The sequence below is a fragment of the Stegostoma tigrinum genome, unplaced genomic scaffold (genome assembly GCF_030684315.1).
Source record: "Stegostoma tigrinum isolate sSteTig4 unplaced genomic scaffold, sSteTig4.hap1 scaffold_63, whole genome shotgun sequence".
In the NCBI taxonomy this organism is placed as follows: domain Eukaryota; kingdom Metazoa; phylum Chordata; class Chondrichthyes; order Orectolobiformes; family Stegostomatidae; genus Stegostoma; species Stegostoma tigrinum.
In genome coordinates, this window is record NW_026728568.1 from 2,032,651 (window position 1) to 2,054,564 (window position 21,914).

The 21,914-nt window shown below is 48.4% G+C and overlaps 1 long non-coding RNA gene across 1 annotated transcript in view; it reads right to left on the minus strand.

The window, feature by feature from the left end:
• The window catches only part of LOC132209040 (uncharacterized), a 433,067-nt gene extending 411,816 nt beyond the window's left edge, over nt 1–21,251 (minus strand). The window contains exon 1 of the long non-coding RNA XR_009445110.1: nt 20,617–21,251. This is a non-coding gene — a long non-coding RNA (uncharacterized LOC132209040). The remainder of the gene's footprint in view (nt 1–20,616) is intronic.
• Nucleotides 21,252–21,914: the final 663 nt, after the last annotated feature.

Here is a 21,914-nt window from a genome sequence, read left to right on the forward strand (position 1 = left end):
CGGGTCAGGGCTGCGGGGGCCAGACCCTGTGAGCGGGTCTGGGCTGCGGGGGACAGTCCCTGTGAGCGGGACACGGATGCGGGGGACAGTCCCTGTGAGCGGGACACGGATGCGGGGGACAGTCCCTGTGAGCGGCTCAGGGCTGCGGGGGACAGTCCCTGTGAGCGGCTCAGGGCTGCGGGGGACAGTCCCTGTGAGCGGCTCAGGGCTGCGGGGGACAGTCCCTGTGAGCGGCTCAGGGCTGCGGGGGACAGTCCCTGTGAGCGGCTCAGGGCTGCGGGGGACAGTCCCTGTGAGCGGCTCAGGGCTGCGGGGGACAGTCCCTGTGAGCGGCTCAGGGCTGCGGGGGACAGTCCCTGTGAGCGGCTCAGGGCTGCGGGGGACAGTCCCTGTGAGCGGCTCAGGGCTGCGGGGGACAGTCCCTGTGAGCGGCTCAGGGCTGCGGGGGACAGTCCCTGTGAGCGGGTCAGGGCTGCGGAGGACAGTCCCTGTGAGCGGGACAGGGCTGCGGGGGCAAATCGCTGTCAGCGGGTCAGGGCTGCGGAGGCCAGTCCCTTTGAGCGGGTCAGGGCTGCGGGGGCAAATCGCTGTGAGCGGGTCAGGGGTGCGGTGGCAAATAGCTGTCAGCGGGTCAGTGGTGCGGGGAACAGGGCTGCGGTGGCAAATAGCTGTCAGCGGGTCAGGGGTGCGGGGGACAGTCCCTGCGAGCGGGTCAGGGGTGCGGGGGACAGTCCCTGTGACCGGCTCAGGGCTGCAGGGGACAGTCCCTGTGAGCGCGACAGGGCTGCGGGGGGCAAGTCGTTGTGAGCGGGTCAGGGCTGCAGGGGGCAAGTCGCTGTGAGCGGGTCAGGGCTGCAGGGGGCAGGTGCTGTGCGCTTGTCAGGGCTGCGGGGGCAAGTAACTTTGAGCGGGACAAGGAGGCGGGGCCCAGTCCCTGACAGCGCGACAGGGCTGCGGGGGCCAGTCCGGGAGCGGGACAGGGCTGCGGGACCCAGTCCGCTGTGAGCAGGTCATGGCTGCGTGGCCAAGTCCCTGTGAGTGGGTCAGGGCTCCGGCGGCCAGACCCTGTAAGCGGGACACGGCTGCGGGGGGCAGTACGCTGTGAGCGGGACAGGACTGCTGGGGGCCAGGCCCTGTGAGCAGGTCAGGGCTGCGGGGGACAATACCTTGTGAGCGGGACAGGGCTGCGGGGGGCATTACGCTGTGAGCAGGACAGGGCTGCGGGGGCAAGTAACTTTGAGCGGGACAAGGAGGCGGGGCCCAGTCCCTGTCAGCGCGACAGGGCTGCGGGGGCCAGTCCTCGAGCGGGACAGGGCTGCGGGGCCCAGTCCGCTGTGAGCGGGTAAGGACTGCAGGGGGCAAGTCGCTGTGAGCGGGTCAGGACTGCGGGGGCCAGACCCTGTAAGCGGGACAGGGCTGCGGGGGCCAGGCCCTGTGAGCGGGTCAGGGCTGCGGGGGCCAGACCCTGTAAGCGGGACAGGGCTGCGGGGGCCAGGCCCTGTGAGCGGGTCAGGGCTGCGGGGCCCAGTCCGCTGTGAGCGGGACACGGCTGCAGGGGGCAATACGCTGTGAGCGGGTCAGGGCTGCGGGACCCAGTCCCTGTGAGCGGGTCAGGGCTACTAGGCCCAGTCCGCTGTGAGCGGCTCACGGCTGCGGTGCCCAGTCCCTGTCAGCGGGTCAGGGCGGCGGGGGCAGGCCGCTATGAGCGGGTCAAGGCGCAGGGGTCAGGCCGCTGTGAGCGGGACAGGGCTGCGGGGCCCAGGCCACGGTGAGTGGGTCATGGAGCAGGGGGCAAGCCGCTGTGAGCGGGTCAGGGCGGCGGGGCCCAGGCCGCTGCAAGCGGGTCAGGGCGGCGGGGGCAGGCCGCTGCGAGCCTGTCAGGGCGGCGGGGGCAGGCCGCTGCGAGCGGGTCAGGGCGCCGGGGCCCAGTCCCTGCCAGCGGGTCAGGACTGAGGGGGCAGGCCGCTGTGAGCGGGTCAGGACTGCAGGGGGCAATACGCTGTGAGCGGGTCAGGGCTTCGGGGCCCAGGCCGCTGTTAGCAAGTCAGGGCGGCGGGGCCTGGTCCCTGTCAGGGCGACAGGGCTGCGGGGGCCAGTCCGGGAGCGGGTCAGGGCTGCGGGGGACAGTCCCTGTGAGTGGGACAGGGCTGCGGGGGCAGTACGCTGTGAGCGGGACAGGACTGCGGGGGGCAAGTCGCTGTGAGCGGGTCAGGGCGGCGGGGGCAGGCCGCTGCGAGCGGGTCAGGGCGGCGGGGCCCAGGCCGCTGTGAGCGGGACAGGGCTGCGGGGGCCAGTCCCTGTGGGCGGGTCAGGGCGGCGGGGGGCAATACGCTATTAGCGGGACAGGGCTGCGGGGGCCAGTCCCTGTGAGCGGGTCATGGCTGCGGGGGCAGGACGCTGTGAGCGGGACAGGGCTGCGGGGCCCAGTCCCTGTGAGCAGATCAGGGCTGTGGGGGCCAGTCCCTGTGAGCGGAACACGGCTGCGGGGGGCAGTACGCTGTGAGCGGGTCAGGGCTGCGGGGCCCAGGCCGCGGTGAGTGGGTCAGGGCGGCGGGGGCAGGCCGCTGCGAGCCTGTCAGGGCAGCGGGGGCAGGCCGCTGTGAGCGGGTCAGGGCTTCGGGGCCCAGGCCGCTGTTAGCAAGTCAGGGCGGCGGGGCCTGGTCCCTGTCAGGGCGACAGGGCTGCGGGGGCCAGTCCGGGAGCGGGTCAGGGCTGCGGGGGACAGTCCCTGTGAGGGGGTCAGGACTGAGGGGGCAGGCCGCTGTGAGCGGGTCAGGACTGCAGGGGGCAATACGCTGTGAGCGGGCCAGTGCTTCGGGGCCCAGGCCACTGCGAGCGGGTCAGGGCGGCGGGGCCAGGGTCCCTGTCAGGGCGACAGGGCTGCGGGGGCCAGTCCGGGAGCGGGTCAGGGATGCGGGGGACAGTCCCTGTGAGGGGGTCAGGGCTGTGGGGACCAGACCCTGTAAGCGGGACACGGCTGCGGGGGGCAGTACACTGTGAGCGGGTCAGGACTGCTGGGGGCCAGGCCCTGTGAGCGGGTCAGGGCTGCGGGGGGCAATACCATGTGAGCGGGACAGGGCTGCGGGGCCCAGTCCGCTGTGAGCGGGACACGGCTGCGGGGGGCCGTACGCTGTGACTGGGACAGGGCTGCAGGGCCCAGTCCCTGTGAGCGGGTCAGGGCTGCAGGGGGGCAGTGCGCTGTGAGCGGGACAGGACTGCTGAGGGCCAGTCCCTGTTAGTGAGCCACAGCTACGGGGGGCAGTCCCTGTGAGCGGGTCAGGGCTGCGGGGGCCAGTCGCTGTGAGCAGATCAGGGCGTTTGGGGCCAGTTTCTGTGAGCAGGACACGGCTGCGGGGGGCAGTACGCTGTGAGCAGGTCAGGGCTGCGGGGGCAAGTCCCTGTTAGTGGGTCAGGGCTGCGGGCGCCAGTCGCTGTGAGCGGGACATGGCTGCAGGGTCAGTACGCTGTGAGCGGGTCAGGGCTCCGGGGGCCAGACCCTGTAAGCGGGACACGGCTGCCGGGGGCAGTACGCTGTGAGCGGGACAGGACTGCTGGGGACAAGTCACTGTGAGCAGAACACGGCTGCGGGGGGCAGTACGCTGTGAGCGGGTCAGGACTGCTGGGGGCCAGGCCCTGTGAGCGGGTCAGGGCTGCGGGCGCCCGTCCCTCTGAGCGGGACACGGCTGCGGGGGGCAACACCATGTGAGCGGGACAGGGCTGCGGCTCCAATCCGCTGTGAGTAGGACAGGGCTGCTGGGCCCAGTCCCTGTCAGCGGGACAGGGCTGCGGGGGCCAGACCCTGGCTGCGGGACAAGGCTGCGGGGGCCAGTCCCAGGCTCCGGGACAGGACTGCGGGGGACAAGTCGCTGTGACCGGGTCATGGCTGCAAGGGCCAGTCCCTGTGAGCGGGTCAGAGCTGCGGGGGCAAGTCACGATGAGCGGGTCAGGGCTGCGGGGGCAAGTCACGATGAGCGGGTCAGGGCTGCGGGGGCAAGTCACGATGAGCGCTCAGGGCTACGGGCTCCAGTCCCTGTGAATGGGACACGGCTGCGGGGGCCAGTACGCTGTGTGCGGGACAGGGCTGCAGGGCCCAGGCCCTGTGAGGGGGACACGGCTGCGGGGGGCAGTACGCGGTGAGCGGGACAGGACTGCGGGGTGCAAGTCGCTGTGAGCGGGTCATGGCTGCGGGGGCAGGTCCCTGTCAGCGGGTCAGGGCTGCTGGGGGCAGTACGCTGTGAGCGGGACAGTGCGCGGGACATGGCTGCGGGGCCAGTCCCTGTGAGCTCCAGCTCCAGTTCCCTAACGCGGTTTTCAAGGAGCTGGAGTTGGGTGCACTTCCCGCAGATGTAGTCAGCAGGGACACTAGTGGTGACCCTTACCTCCCACATTCTGCAGGAGGAGCATTCAACTGCCCTGACCTCCGTTCCCATTATTCTAAATTCCCAAAGAGACTGTTTAAAATATACAATAAAAATTAAACTAGTTACCTTCTGTCGCACAGAAACTTTTTTTTTTGCTTCGAGGAGGATGGGTGGGAGACACTACCCGAGTCGTGTTTCGGGTAATGCAACCAACACAAATATATTCATATAAATATTATATATATGTAATATATAAAATATTATATGTATAAATATTATATACACAAATATAAATTAGTACATATATTTTCTCATTAGGTTTACCCATGCAACGAATTAAGTGACTATGTAGAGTGTTTAAAGGAGTTTAAATTGCTTACTCCCTGTGCACAATGTCCACGAGCATTCATCAAATGCCACTTTAAACAGAAACACATGAGTTAACCACAATAATAGTGAAAACAATGCAAGGTCCAATGGCTGGAATATTGAACTCTCATGTTAATGAAATAATAACTTACAACTAGCAGCAGCTAACCACTATTTCACAATACACAGTTCGAATGAGAAACACTCCACTTTCCATAGCGGAGAACAAATTTAAAACAACCATTGATCCAACTTTGTCCACGAAGACATTCTACGAATTCGGGAAATGTTTTCTGTGTGGTGTATTCCTGATGAAGTTGATGCTAATAATGAAGCATCATTTCACTGAACTCTTGAACTTCCTGGTACGGTTACAGCCAGGAAACGTACAGATTTATCACCAATGCAGCACAGCAGGACAAGAAATGAGAACCGTTACGATTCCAGCTGCTTCAGCAAGTGGAATAGTCAAACCCCAGAATAAAACCTGCCTCGCTCGATCTTTTTCCCCTTTGTCAAACCTTGTGGTCTTTCACTGAAACATAAGCACATCAGACTACAGATTAGATTTTACCAATAAAACAGAAGTTTATTACATTGAAGAAATAAAATAAACCAAAATATCAAATATAGCAGTTTCAAAAATTTCAGAACACATTGCAAAAGAAAGTTACCCATGAGAACTTTCCCCTTGACTACTCACAAACTTAAGCTTAGCCTTCCTCAGTTTTTTCACAGTCTGCAGAATTCAAACAAAATACTCGGGGTCTGAAAGATTCACAAATAATAACCCTTACTCTGAGACAACTTATTCCTTTAACTGTTCTAAACAATCGCCTTTTCTGGAGAGTCTGTGCTTAATTCTGAAGTCAATGCTTAACAAACAGAGCTTGCAGTACAGAAACAGGCTCATGATGTTATCTATGTTTCACACAAGACTCTTTCTACCCCTTTTTAACCCTACCATCCCCTTTACCTCATGTGCTCCTCTGGCTTCCTCTTAAAAGTATCTGTGCTATCATTTCAGCCACTCTTCCTGGTTCAAATTTTAACCACTTTCTGGGCAAAGTTGCTTCTCCTGAGTTTCCTGTTAGATTTATTAGTGGCTATGTAGCATCTATATTAATAAAACATTCTTCTATCTGGTCTCAAGAATGAAGCTCCAATAATAGAATTACGAGGTGTGAAGATTTGATAGAGTATAAAACTTGTGCTCTTTCCCCAACATTTTCCACTGAGGAATGAACAAGGAGAGTTCAAGAGCATCCCTGTTACATCCATTGATCAGGAGACTAAAATATCCATTAAACATTCAGTCGGCATTCCACAGCAGTAACACTGATCATATTGTAGTATTCCTCAGAGAGTTTCATGACTGATTCACTGAGAAGCAATCTTGGCCGAGGTTTCTCAGTGGATATTATTCAGAATAAAGCAACGTGTTGCCTTCGGCTGTATTGGGAAGCTGCTGGTAATGGAACTGTTGAAAGCATTCACACCTTTTCTGGATCCATCTTTTATTCCTGTACTTATCTCATTGCTACACTTTTTGTGCTTTACAAAAGCATTTCCTTTGTCATTTAAAACAATGCAGTCTCTGTCTCTGTAACTTCTATCTCTGTCTAATTTTACATTGTTGCATTTTTCTTGATTCATTCACAAGATGAGGGCGTCACGGGTCAGGCAGCATTTATTGCCCATCCCTTATTGCCCGGAGGGCAGTTAAGAGTCAACCACATTGCTGTGGGTCTGGAGTCACATGTAGGGCAGACCAGGTAAGGAATGCAGTTTTCTTTCCTAAAGGACATCAGTGAACCTAGACAGGTTTTTCCAACAATCGACAATGGATTCACGGCCATCATTAGATTGTTAATTCCAAATATTTATTGAATTCAAATTCTACCATCTGCCGTGGTGGGTTTCGAACCCAGGTCCCCAAAACATTACTTGGGTTTCTGGATTAACAGTCCAGCGATAATATCACTAGACCATCACCCCTCCTCCAACTTTTAGCTGCCTAGGCCCGAATCTCTGGAATTCCCTTCCCATGCCCCTCCATTTTCACTCTTTCCTCCTGAAAGCTGCCTTTTTGGCAATACTTTATGTCACTTGTCCTAATAACTACCGATTTGTAATTAAATACACTCAGTGTGGATTTGTTCACGGGTGATCACGTCTGGGTAGTACAACAGCAAAATACTGCAAATGCTGGCAATCTAAAGTAAGACCAAAACACGCTGGAAATATTCAGCACAATGGACCTATCTTTGGACTTCTGATGGCAGGTTAATGAAACATTAATTCTGTTTCTCTGTCCACAGACGCTGCCAGACCTTCTGAGCAGTTCTGGGATTTTCTGATTTCATTTGTGTCTGATGAACTTGATTCTATATTTGAATTTCATGATTCATAGAATCCCTACAGGGTGCAAGCAGGCGATTCATCCCATCAAGTCAACACCAACCCTCCAAACAGCGTCCCAGCCAACACATCCCCTATCCTATCCCTGTAACCCTTCATCTCCAATGGCTAATCCACCTAATCTACACGTCCCTGCACACTATGGGTAATTTCGCATAGGCAATTTAGCATGGCCAATCCACCTACCCTCCACATCTTTGGACTGTGGAAGGAAACCAGAGCACCTGGAGGAAGCCCACACAGACATGGTGAGAGTGTGCAAACTCCGCACAGACAGTCTCCTGAGGCTGGAATCAAACCCTGATCCCTGGTGCTGTGAGTCAGCAGTTCTAACCACAGAGTCACTATGCCGCACCAATTTGAATTGGTGTTAAAGAGGGTCAAGGAGAGTAGAGCATTTGATGCAGCTTACGTAGGTTTCAAGGTGGCTTTGGACTAGTTCCCACATGATGAATTGGTCAAAACAGAAGGTGGTGATGGAATCTGAGGGAAAGTAGCAAATGGAACAAAATAAACTCAGTGACTGCAGACAAAGGGTAATGCTCACTGTAGTTGTAGTTGAAAGGTCATTTCTATTGGGATTCCACAGGGTTCAGTATTGGGTCCTTTCCCTTTCATGGTAGATAGCAAAGAAGCAAACTTAAGTGCAGGGGGCACCATTAAAAATTTGCAGATGATAGACTAAAAATGAGTGCATGGTTGATAAAGAGGAAGAAAGCTGCAGACTTCGAATATAGTAACAATGGGCTGATCGGTTAACAGAAAGGGACAAATAGAATTTAATCTGCCGGAATGTGCAGTAAGGCATTTGGGGAGGGCAAACTAGTCAATAGGATACACAATAAATGATACAATACTGATCAGCTTAGAGGCACAGCGTATGTTTCCAGATACTGGGGGGAGCAATGAGCAGCACATGGTTTGCAACTCTATCAGCTACAAGTTCCCCTCCAAGTCATACTCTCAACTCAACTGGGGTCAGAACCAAGTATAATCTATCCTAGAAATGGAGACTGTTCAGAGGGGCTAAGGAAATAAGCTATTTTTGTGAAAGGGTGTAGTTAGTGAAACTTCCAGAGCTGGAATGTCTGGGGAGAACCGTGTGGATTAGTAAAACACTGAGGAAGTCTAAACTCTCAGTTGTGTGAATGGTGAAGGAGGAAGACCCCACAATTTGAGGGACAGAAACTGAGCAGAAGCAGTTAAATCTAACATGCAGATTTGATAGAGAAAGAAAACCGCTCCAGATTGTTAAGTAACTGTAAAGTGACTGTTTTAGGGAGTACATGGGATGCTGTTTTGTTGTGTTTTGCAACCTTTCAAACTGTGTTATATAGTTAGTTTGGTTTGCTTTATTGTATTTTACTTTCTTTAGTGCAATGAACTGTTTTATTGTTAAAACCAAATGTGCAGCTTTGTGTGCTTATGTTTCAGTGAAAGGCTGCCACACTAAATTGAAGAAAAATTGATAATCAAGTCAGATTTCATTCTCGGATGTGGCCTGGCTTGTAACAACAGCAGCTGGAATCATAGCACCAGCAAAAGAAGAATAAATGAAAAAACTTTGTTGGGAGCAGACTGTATAGTTTTCGACATTGTAGAAGAGAAAGAGGACTAACAGAGGTGCTTCTGATCCGGAAGGGAAACAACCAATGATTCTGTTGTGCACATTATTTGCCCAAAGACAAGCATTGAATACAAGTTAATTGTGCCCTTGGACACAGCACTGTTTTAGTAGGATATGAAATTTCACTTTAGAATCCATTTTCACTCGCAAATATTGATGGGGAGCACTATTTAATAAAGTGAATTTCTTCAACATCTTCAGAGCTGCATGTTTATCATTCGTATACATGGGAAATCTCAAATTCATTTTGCAGTTACATGAAAATAATGTACAAGGAAAGGAATTTAAACTCAGTATTTTGCACTTCAATTGAGCACAGGCCTTACTCATAAAAATCTCATCTCCTGAATCCCTCTCCAGAATTGATTGACAATGGATACTATATTCATTACAGACAGTATAGGAGATTTTCCGTGTTGTAGCCCATTCCGAAATCTAGGCAAAGCTTCTTGGCGCCTCGCTGCAGGAGTTAAAGATCTGGGGAAATTGCTACATCTTACATCCCTGCCTAGGGGATGCTTCAACATCATTTCCTAAGATAACCACATGTCCATATACATGTTTTCATATTGGGGAGGTCTAAACAGGACACAAACACCTCCAAGGGTATGCCAGCTGACGCCTACATTGAAAGCGTAATACTGAGAATGCTGGAAATCTGAAATAACAGCAAGCGCTGGAGAAACTCAACAGGCCTGGCAGAATTTATGGAGAGAAAAAGGCCGAATTTTACTGTCAGCTATACATCAGTGACTAATACTATTTATTTCAGAGGAAAGGTGACCGGACCTGAAGCCTTAACTTTGATTTCTCTTCACAAATGCTGCCCAGACCGGCTGAGCTTTTTCAGCAACTTCTGTTTTTTGTCTCTTATTTACAGCATCCACAGTTCTTTTGGTTTTTAACACTATTTATTTCTTGAGTTGTAAGGTTTTTGGATTTAAGTTCTTGCCCACTGAGGTGAAAGCTATATCTAGCCCATGTAGTATGGTAGTAAAGGGATGGTGCACTGACTGTGGGGCTGCCTTATGGATGTGTGGTTAAACATTAAACATTCAGTAGGCATTCCACAGCAGTAACACTGATCATATTGTAGTATTCCTCAGAGAGTTTCATGACTGATTCACTGAGAAGCAATCTTGGCTGAGGTTTCAGAATAAAGCAACATGTTGCCTTCGGCTGTATTGGAAAGCTGCTGGTAATGGAACTGTTGAAAGCATTCACACCTTTTCTGGATCCATCTTTTATTCCTGTACTTATCTCATTGCTACACTTTTTGCGCTTTACAAAAGCATTTCCTTTGTCATTTAAAACAATGCAGTCTCTGTCTCTGTAACTTCTATCTCTTGTTTAGAACAGTTAAAGTATTTTGTTAGAATTCTGCAGACTATGAAAATACTGAGGAAGGCTAAGCTTTAAGTTTGAGAGTAGTCAAGGGGAAAGTTCTCATGGGTAACTTTCTTTTGCAATGTGTTCTGAAATTTTTGAAACTGCTATATTTGATATTTTGGTTTATTTTATTTCTTCAATGTAATAAACTTCTGTTTTATTGGTAAAATCTAATCTGTAGTCTGATGTGCTTATGTTTCAGTGAAAGACCACAAGGTTTGACAAAGGGGAAAAAGATCTAGCGAGGCAGGTTTTATTCTGGGGTTTGACTATTCCACTTGCTGAAGCAGCTGGAATCGTAACAATTCTCATTTCTTGTCCTGCTGTGCTGCATTGGTGATAAATCTGTACCTTTGTTTGCTCTCCCAGGTGGAAGTAAAAAAAATCACATGGTATTCTTTAGAGGAAAAACAGGTGAGATCTCACTGGAATCAACATTGCTAAAAGTGATTATCAGGTCATTATCACATTACAGTTTGTGGGAGCTCATGCAAGTAAATTTACTGTTTGTAGGAACTTATGTAAATACATTCTCTATGTTACAGCAGTGACTACACTTTGTCTGTTTCAAAGCACTTTGGTTTGTCCTTATTGGGGAATATCAATCAAGTCTGAATCCTATTTATGTGTGTTTGGAACTAGGTCAGTGAGTTATAAATGTTCAGTTTAATTTTATGCTTAAAGCAATAATTAATTAACTACCGGATTATCCATTCCCCTTTCCCAATTTAACATAGAAACAGAGAAAATTGGACTGGGAGTAGGTCATTCAGTTCTTGAGCCTGCTCCACCATAAAATATGAGCATGCCTGCTCATTGCTGTTCCTGCTTTCTCCCCATATTCTTTGATCTCTTTAGCTCGAAGAACAATATCTAACTCTGTCTTAAAAATATTCAATGATAGAAAATTCCACTGGCTCACCATTCTCTTGGCGAAGACATTTCTCCTCATCTTCGTTCTACTGTGCATCCTTAGTCTGTGACCTTTGGTTCTGCAATCTCCAGTCATGAGGAACACCCTTCTTCACTTACCCTCTCTGATACTCTCCAGCTGTGTGACTTGAATCCACAACCTTTTGACTCAATGGTGATATTTCTACTAAGCCAATACAGTAACAATGGAATCTGTCATGTACCTTCACATCACAGCTATTTCTTTTCTCCATGACTTCATCTTGATTGGCAGCTTGTAAACAGTCAGCACCATACAATACTAGCAGAGTAAGTGGCTCCTTACACTCAGAATAGAGAATCTCGAATGAGGATGCAAGTAGATGCCTTAAAGTGGATGCTCCAACTGGAATCTACAAGATACAGTGCAGTAACGCAACAACATTTCTTCAAAGGTTTCTCCAGAACCCACAACATCTACCAACCAGCAGGGCAAGGACAGCAGGCACATGGGGGCATCACTTCTCAGTTTCCCTCCAATCTTCGGATGTACACACAATCCTGACATGAAAATGTTGCCATTCCATCATCTTTACTGATTGAGAATTCTGCAGCTCCCTCCTTATCATCGCTTTGGGAATACTGTGGTTTTGGAAGGCAGCTCAGGAGCATCTGCTCATGAGCAATTAATGCTGGCCCCGTATCAGTGATGCCCACATTCAATAAATAAATAATATTTTAAAAAGAGGCATTCAGAATGAATCACCTCTCTTGCCACCCACTTTGCCAATTGTGTTTCTAGGCCAACCCAAGCAGCACAATGAAAGCAAGATGCTCTGAGGCAGGAGGAATGAAGTAGTTTAAAATGGGAAATATTTGCAGTGGTGCAGAGAAAAGACTGGCAAGTGGGGCAGATCAGAAATCTCTTTCCGCCAGTCAACCCAGGCATAATGGATTGAATGGACTCATTCTGTGCTGTACAATTTTATGATTTTAACCATTGTGGAAAGTGGATGGCAAAGCACAAAGCCATCTATACAAAGTCTAAGTGCTTCAACAAGCAGCTAGGCTGCCACGTTACTTTCTGATTTATTGTGCAATTCCATTTCTTTGGTTTAATAGCTTTTTTAAAAAATAAATCTGTATGTACTTACAATGTGTTCTGCAAAACCCACAGCAATTGCTATTCGCCTTCCTTGAAGTTATAAGCAGTTTTACGACAAGGTACGAGAGGCAAGCAAAATCAATAAGGCCATACAAAGCAACCAATTCTGTTCAGGCCAGCATTCATTTCCTCAATCTGAATACAACTTTTACTTTCCCTCACCATGATACAGTACATTCCACATGCACCCACAAAAAAACTATTCATTTCCTGAGTTAGATGCTATAACACTTAAAAGACACTTAGAATCGTACATGAACAGGAAAGATTTGGAGAGTTATGGACCAGGAGCAGGCAGGTGGGACTAGTTTAGCTCGAAAATATGTTTGGCACGGGCTGGTTTGACTGAAGAGTCTGTTTCCATGCTGTATGATTCTATGACTCTGTTTCTCAAGCAGTTCTCAGAAATATTATAAAAAGATTGAATCTAAAATGAGAAGAACAAAAGGTACTCATATACTCCTTTTTCCTCTCTCCAAGTTTAATAAGTGACACCCAGAAAAAAAAGAGTCACAATTTTGGCTATTTGATCTGAGCTTACAAGCTAAGAGGTTCTGGACAGCAGCAGGAAGAGGGGTCAACCTATGTGCAGTTGGATGATGGATGTTAGAACGGAATATAGGAACATGTCATTTGAGAGCAACAGAAAGCCATTCAGCCCTTTAACTCTGCTCCACCATCCAGTGGCTGATCTGCTTGTGGACTCAAGCCCCTCTGTCCCTTTTCCCCAAGCCCTCGTCTCCCACATCTATCAAAAAACCATCTAACTCAACCTAGAATAAAGTCAATGGTACAGCCGCCAATACTTTTTGGGGAAGAGAATTCCACAGGCCCATACCCCTCTGATGGAAATCCTCCTTGTCTCCATCATAGAAAGAAGACCTCCTGTTCTTAAATTGTACCCCCTTTTTTGAGATTCCCTCACGAGAGGAAACATTTTCCCTGTACACAATGTATCAAGTCCCCTCAGGATTTTATATATTGCCAAAGGATCAATTCTCATTCTTCTAAGTTCCAACTGGTACAGATCCAACCTTTCCTCACAGGAGAACCCTATCTTCCCAGGAACAGGTCACAGAGTGGTGTCACAGAATGGCTGCCAACAAACCACAACCGATGTATGAGGGTGGCATAAGACAGACAGAATTGGCACACCATGACAGCAGGTCTCCTGGCAGGAGCGGCTACAAGCAGCAGCTTAATAAGAAGGTGCACTCACTATCTACTGGCAAGTTTCTGAAAATTTGCTCCGAGTGAGTGAATGAGAGCAGGCTGCACAGTGTGGTGTTTACACCATTTTCCTTTCACTCACTATACAGATCAATCATTGGATATGAACCCTTTGAAGAGCAGGTGTGCATGCTGGAATGGATAGAGATAGAGGAAGCTGATGTGCTGAAAATTTTGTCAAACATTAACATTGACAAGTCGCCAGGCCAGGACCAGATTTGTCCTCGGCTGCTTTGGGAAGCGAGAAATGCAATTGCTTCGCCACTTGCGAAGATCTTTGCATCCTCGCTCTCCACTGGAGTCGTACCTGAGGACTGGAGAGAGGCAAATGTAATTCCTCTCTTCAAGAAAGGAAATAGGGAAATCCCCGGCAATTATAGACCAGTAAGTCTCACGTCTGTCGTCTGCAAGGTGTTAGAAAGGATTCTGAGGGATAAGATTTATGACCATCTGGAAGAGCATGGCTTGATCAAATACAGTCAACACGGCTTTGTGAGGGGTAGGTCATGCCTTACAAACCTTATCGAGTTTTTTGAGGATGTGACTAGAAAAGTTGATGAGGGTCGAGCTGTGGATGTGGTGTATATGGATTTCAGTAAGGCATTTGATAAGGTTCCCCATGGTAGGCTCATTCAGAAGGTCAGGAGGAATGGGATACAGGGGAACTTAGCTGCTTGGATACAGAATTGGCTGGCCAACAGAAGACAGCGAGTGGTAGTAGAAGGAAAATATTCTGCCTGGAAGTCAGTGGTGAGTGGGGTTCCACAGGGCTCTGTCCTTGGGCCTCTACTGTTTGTAATTTTTATTAATGACTTGGATGAGGGGATTGAAGGATGGGTCAGCAAGTTTGCAGACGACACAAAGGTCGGAGGTGTCGTTGACAGTGTAGAGGGCTGTTGTAGGCTGCAGCGGGACATTGACAGGATGCAGAGATGGGCTGAGAGGTGGCAGATGGAGTTCAACCTGGATAAATGCGAGGTGATGCATTTTGGAAGGTCGAATTTGAAAGCTGAGTACAGGATTAACGATAGGGTTCTTGGCAGTGTGGAGGAACAGAGGGATCTTGGTGTGCAGATACATAGATCCCTTAAAATGGCCACCCAAGTGGACAGGGTTGTTAAGAAAGCATATGGTGTTTTGGCTTTCATTAACAGGGGGATTGAGTTTAAGAGTCGTGAGATCTTGTTGCAGCTCTATAAAACTTTGGTTAGACCGCACTTGGAATACTGCGTCCAGTTCTGGGCGCCCTATTATAGGAAAGATGTGGACGCTTTGGAGAGGGTTCAGAGGAGGTTTACCAGGATGCTGCCTGGACTGGAGGGCTTATCTTATGAAGAGAGGTTGACTGAGCTCGGTCTCTTTTCATTGGAGAAAAGGAGGAGGAGAGGGGACCTAATTGAGGTATACAAGATAATGAGAGGCATAGATAGAGTTGATAGCCAGAGGCTATTTCCCAGGGCAGAAATGGCTAGCACGAGGGGTCATAGTTTTAAGCTGGTTGGTGGAAAGTATAGAGGGGATGTCAGAGGCAGGTTCTTTACGCAGAGAGTTGTGAGAGCATGGAATGCGTTGCCAGCAGCAGTTGTGGAAGCAAGGTCATTGGGGTCATTTAAGAGACTGCTGGACATGTATATGGTCACAGAAATTTGAGGGTGCATACATGAGGATCAATGGTCGGCACAACATTGTGGGCTGAAGGGCCTGTTCTGTGCTGTACTGTTCTATGTTCTATGTTCTATGTTCTATATTAGCTGCAGCTCAGTGGGTTTCACTCCAACCGTTAAGACAGAATGTCATTGTTCAAGTCAGGATCTATAGACCTGAGAAGAAAATCTAGGCTAACATACCCAGTGGTCCATTGTTGGAGGTGCTGACCTTTGGATGATAGCATTCGAACCAACACTCTACCCATTGAAATTGTGGCTTCAGGTGTCTAGTTGTTAAATACTCGTATTCCCTCTCAGGTAATGTAATGCCTCTGTTGTCAAGCAGAGTTATCCTGGTGTTTTGGTCAATACTAAGCTCTGAACTGATATTACTGAAGGGGTTTTCTGGTCACTGTGATGTTGCCGTTTGTGAGATCTCACTGTGCACAAATGGACTGCCGTGTTTCCACATTACGACAGTGACTCCAATTCTCAACTATTCTCTTGGCCAGAAGTTGTTTGGGATATCCTAAAGCTGTGAAATGCACAATGTTAAGAAAGAAAGCCTTCTCTTTCTTCCCTTTCATGGCTTCAAGACATTCCAAAGCACTTTACAGCCAATGAAGTATTTTGGCAGTCATCAGTTGGTAATACAGAACTTGAAAAAAATACATTTTGTTTATCCTTTTCATCTTGCACTTATTGGGGCAATTTGCAAGAAGTGAAGGGAAAAGCTGTACACAAAGAGAGTGCTGATTCATTTGGAAGTGGAACCACATCAATATTTAGGAACAGGTACAGCAAATGGTTGAAGTAAAGATGAATAAAGCAATTACAGTGGACTCTGAGGTGTTTCCACAGGGAAAACACCAGGACTCACTTCTTATTTACTATAATAGTTGATCCTTTTACATTGTATTTGATGTGAATTGTCCTGTTAAGTGCAAGTTGAAAAACTGGAGCAAAATATGCCTTTTCTCAGCAGTATTCATATTTTGGAAGTGTAGTCACTATTGCAATGTCAGGAAATGCAGCAGTCAATTTAGGCACAGCAAGCTGCTACAGTTAACAAAGCAACAGCGAGAAAAATTCATTCCCTCCACCAGTGATGGGAAGTAGCAGCTGTGCACATCATCTACAAAATCCCCTGCATAAATTCACCAAGGCTCTTTAGAAACCAACACTTTCATAAATACTACCATCTAGAAGGATAAGGGCAGCAAATTTATGGGAATACCACCACCTGCAAGTTGCCCTCCAAGCCATGGTTCAAGAAGGCAGCTCACCAACACCTTGTCAAGGGCAGCTATGAGTGGGCAATAAATACTGGCCAGCCAGCAGCAGCTCCATTCTAAGAATGAATACAAAAAAACCCCAGGTAATTTATTCAGTGCCAGTTCTTCCTTTCTTTAATGACTATTTAAAGTCTCTATTGATGGTATAACTAAAGCAGCACAAGCCCTTGTTTCCACCTGCTGCATCAAACACATAGAGTTCAAAACGTGCAACCAGAATTAATGACTGAACAGGCAGCCAAGTCAATATTTAGGAATAGGTTAAGCAAGTGGTCAAAGTAAGGATGAATAAAGCATTCACTGGAACAGAGTGGGCACATGGGATTAAGACTCATGTCCACGTAGAGGGTAAAATCTTTATACAAAAACGTTGATTAGAGTGAGTGGCAACTGTTTGCCTTTATTCACGTCTTTAATGGATTCTAAGGCATGTCTCAGAAACTGATACTGCAATAACAAGTAGATAGTAGCAAGGGGAAGAGGTAGGTTTTCATCAGACTGATGCTCTATGTCATTAGCGAAACTTCTGGAAGAGCTTTACATTCTACTTCAATATTCAAAGGGGAGACCAAAACCTCTCCAAAGTAACGCCACTGATTATATCAAATGATTATATCAAATATCACAAGGTACACACACACACACACACACACACACAGACACACACACACACAGTATCCATATTGTAATTTCCACGTCATTTTCATTGTGATTGTGTTGAAGGTCAAAAGGCATGGAATTGTCACAGCAAACCTCAAACTGCTGAAGTCTGGCAGAAATCCAAGAATCATCCCAACTGAAATAAAATGCACCTTTCAATCTGTAAAGACATGTTACAGCACAGGAGTTGACATAGGTGCAGTTGGAATTTTGAGTTTTATCATTAAGAGAATAAAAATGTCTCATCATTTTAATTTGTCATACCAACTTGCAGAGAAATCATGTACTACACATCTGGCACGATAGTAAAATAACAGTGGGACACATAGATGCTCTACAATAGCGATAACAAGGTGTACAGCTGGATGTACACAGCAGGCCAAGCAACATCAGAGGAGCAGGAAGGCTGATGTTTCAAGCCAAAACCCTTCTTCAGAAATCTTTGACATGATTTTGGAGTATCGTGGAAATTTGCAGCAATGGAAGGAGAGCATTTGGCCCAGCGCATCTTTGCCAGCCAAATTAAAACTATCAAGTTGAATCCTGTTTTCCAGCTCTTGGCCCTCTACAGTAATGTTAGTTCAAATACAGATCCAAGTTATTTTTAAACTCTAGCAGCTTTTATGTCTTCAGTTGCAAAACTTTGTGGACCCTCTCGACACTCTAAATATTTTGTCTCATCCTCTCCTAAAAACACTGCTTCGTGTTTTTGGCTGCCAACTAAGTGACCACAGTCTCAGCCAAGAAACCAATCAGTCAGTACCTTGTATTATCATGGGAGGTGGAGACAGAACACTGGGCTTAGCCAGGATCTGTACTTCCATTAGCATTGCACACACCACACAGAGTTCCCAATTTAATAAAGAAAAGTTCTAATTATGTGGATTATGCTGGCAAAGTCACCATTTTATTGCCCATTTTTATGAACTATTTGCTATACTACTTCAGAAGGCAAGTAAGGGTCAACTGCCTCAGGGCTGAATGACACAAGACTCTGGGTTCCCCACCTCTTTGACAAAAGCACAGAGGTGGGGAAGTCTGCCAAGCTCTGCAACCATCTGATGGGTTGATTGCTCCGCTTATACATGAAGATGTCCTGCCTCAGAGAGATTCAGGCCAGTAAGAGATTGGCAGCATTCCAGCACTGTACCAGCAGCACCACCAGAAGACGTGATCATTACTGGTATTGCACTTGGGACTTAGACAATTGTTCCAGATTCAGCTCACCAAGTGAGAAGAATTGGTAGGCCCTAGTGAGGATATGTTGGGGAGTTGGGGTGTTGTCAGAATTTTGAAGACTGGTGATAAGCAAGGCATTACATATGATCCTCTAATGGGAGCATGGGCTAATTTAGAAGAGACAGTCACCATCTGCCACCCCACCCTCAAACCCAGCCCCAACACAGCTACCTGCTGGGTATTTGGCGTTAGGCCTCTCCAGCCATTTAAATCCCAATGATACCGCACCCTCCCACCTCGACTTATTGTCTAATAACAACAGCATGTATGCATCTTGCATTGGTAAAAGTAAAATGTCTCACAATATTTCATAGGAGGAATGATCTAATCAAACGTGACACTGGCGATATCAACACAGGTAACCGCTCTGGTATTTTATAACCAATAATGTAAAAGAGAACATGGTCGGTTGCGGGGGGGGGGGGGGTGGTAAAGGAGTGGTGAGGTTTATGGAAGAAATTCCAGAGCTTAAGGCATTGTCAGCTGAAGGCATGGTCACCAATTATGGAGCACCAATAGACACGAAGACAGACTTTGTGAAGCATGGAGATTTTCATTATCTGTCCCAAGGAAAATAGCATCATCATCACAGATATGATCATTATTGGTAAACATTGATACAGTGTTGCATTCAGTCAGTGAACTTAGAGAACCAATAGAGAGAAATCCAACAAATGCACAGGCCACGCATTCAAAATCTAAACTCAACAGGGATCATGAGTTCAAAGGGAGAGTCAACCCACAAAGGTTCTCAACACCAGAGAATAAGCCAGAAAATTACAAATCAAAGTACTGTGTGTGACATGATAAATCAGTAAGAAACTATTTTTAAAAGGGACATGGTGTCTTCTCCTCAAAGACTTCCACTGCATCCAACAATTGGAGTCTTGTAGAACACAACTACAGCAGCTCTTCATAACTGGATAGCAGAGCAGCGCATCTCCAGACTATGACAGAATCTCATCCTGGCAAATAATGCTTTTAGTTTATTCCATCATCCTTAATCACAATATGTTTTACTCATGTAGGAGCAAGTCACATCAAAATAAATTAACATTTTCCCACGATTTACTCGCAGCGTACCCTTCAAATCCCATTATTCTTTTATTTTTAACAAAATATCTGGAGTGAAGCTTTAGGCAAATATAGAACTGAATAAGATTCCCCCTCCCACATTGTGGCGTACATTATCAAGTTTCCAGTTAAGCGATACATAAATGTTTCAGAAATCCTCACTGTGCCTTGTTCGGAAAGGGTTGCCTTTTCCTCCTCCATGCAGCCAGGATAGCTGGGAGAGACATCACTCCTGCGTCTCAGACAATCTTTCCGAAAATACTGTTATTACTACATCATAGATCAGCCAGCTCTAGGTCTCACCCGTTTAATCCTGGTTAATTTTAGAATTGAAATCTATCAATTAAAGCGTCTCCCAGCAAAACTGCTTCTAATTACCAGATCTGCAGCATCTTTGCTTTGTCATCAACAGGCACTTGTCAGCCCATCAATCAAGGGGTTAAATTTAAAATAGCCCCGGTTGTTTGGGGCGTGCGAGCCAGTGAGCATCCGGCAGTAAGGGAACAGCGTCAGAGGGCTGCAAGCTAACGGGGTCCGAATCATGTTGCCAAACCACTGCCCGGGTGTGGAGTCACTGCATTTGTCACATCCAAGTCCCCCCTCACGTCTCTAGGCTCTCTTTGCAACACAGCAACAAAAACCTGCACAGAGTGGGTCAAACAAGATCTCCAGTTTGCACTTCCTCAGAAGCGAGACTCTGAGCTATTACCTTCTTGACAGCTTTCCACTAGAATTAGCTGTTTAACCATCTTAGTCACTGGCCTGATATTCTCTGGTCGGGCACTTTTTTTGCCGAAACAGAACAGTGCAAACCTCCAGAACCACCTTTCCCCTTATACGAACTGATTCTGTGCGTTGTATCTCAACCGTGGATTCGCTACAAACCATCTGCAATCTCTTGCCCGGTTGATAGGGAATCTAGGATTCCCAGTATTGACCTTATCTATCCTCAACGTCCAATCTGCGCTGTTAGGAGCAGAAAGCGCCGGCTTGTGAAGCTAAGGGATGCAGGGGAGCTGTCTGAGGGAGAGAGAACGCACTATTCAGGCTAATGCTACATTCCCACCGATTGCACTGTATCAAGAGTCACGAACAGCATCGGTCAAGATAGGAGAGCCCATATTGAACAACAGACCAAACTCCCTCCCCTCCTACTCCACAATAACAGGACATTTGCAAAACACACACACACAAAAAAACGCAGGCACATTCACATCAGCCAATGGAACGGTGTGTAAAGGGTACTCACTCGCTTTGCCTTGTTTCGGCCTTTGCAACAGCTTCTGCATTGCAGCTACATCTTCGGTTTTGACAGCTTGCAGTAATTCCTGATCTTTCTCCATGGCTTGTTGATGTGTGTGTGTGTGTTTATGTGCGTGTTTTTATATCCGATGCATCTTAGCTTTTAGGAGCTGAAGCGAGAGAGAGACACACACACAGAGGGAGGAAGACTATGCCTGGCAGAGTGTGTGCATAGAGGCAGGGACAGGAGGAGAGCTACCGATGGGTGAAAGGCATAGACAGCCTCGTCTCTTGTATCACAAACCAAAACAGCTCTCTCTCCTAAAATAATAAAATGTGAGGCTGGATGAGCACAGCAGGCCAAGCAGTATCTCAGGAGCACAAAAGCTGACGTTTCGGGCCTAGACCCTTCATCAGAGAGGGGGACGGGGAGAGGGAACTGGAATAAATAGGGAGAGAGGGGGAGGCGGACCGAAGGTGGAGAGGAGAGAAAAGGTCAGTCCAGGGAAGACGGACAGGTCAAGGAGGTGGGATGAGGTTAGTAGGTAGCTGGGGGTGCGGCTTGGGGTGGGAGGAAGGGATGGCTGAGAGGAAGAACAGGTTAGGGAGGCAGAGACAGGTTGGACTGGTTTTGGGATGCAGTGGGTGGAGGGGAAGAGCTGGGCTGGTTGTGTGGTGCAGTGGGGGGAGGGGACGAACTGGGCTGGTTTAGGGATGCGGTGGGGGAAGGGGAGATTTAGCATCCCTAAACCAGCCCAGTTCGTCCCCTCCCCCCACTGCACCTCACAACCAGCCCAGCCCAGCTCTTCGCCCCCACCCACTGCATCCCAAAACCAGTCCAACCTGTCTCTGCCTCCCTAACCGGTTCTTCCTCTCACCCATCCCTTCCTCCCCCCGACAAGCCGCACCTCCATCGACCTACTAACCTCATCCCACCTCCTTGACCTGTCCGTCTTCCCTGGACTGACCTATCCCCTCCCTACCTCCCCACCTATCTTCTTTACTCTCCATCTTCGGTCCGCCTCCCCCTCTCTCCCTGTTTATTCCAGTTCCCTCTCCCCATCCCCCTCTCTGATGAAGGGTCTAGGCCCGAAACGTCAGCTTTTGTGCTCCTGAGATGCTGCTTGGCCTGCTGTGTTCATCCAGCCTCACATTTTATTATCTTGGAATTCTCCAGCATCTGCAGTTCCCATTATCTCAGCTCTCTCTCCCCTTCCCCACCCCGGATTATTGCAAATAAAAAGGACAACACAAAATTCTCCTTGCTGTCCTCCCCCGAGAGCCTGGTGGCTGCACTAAGTACAC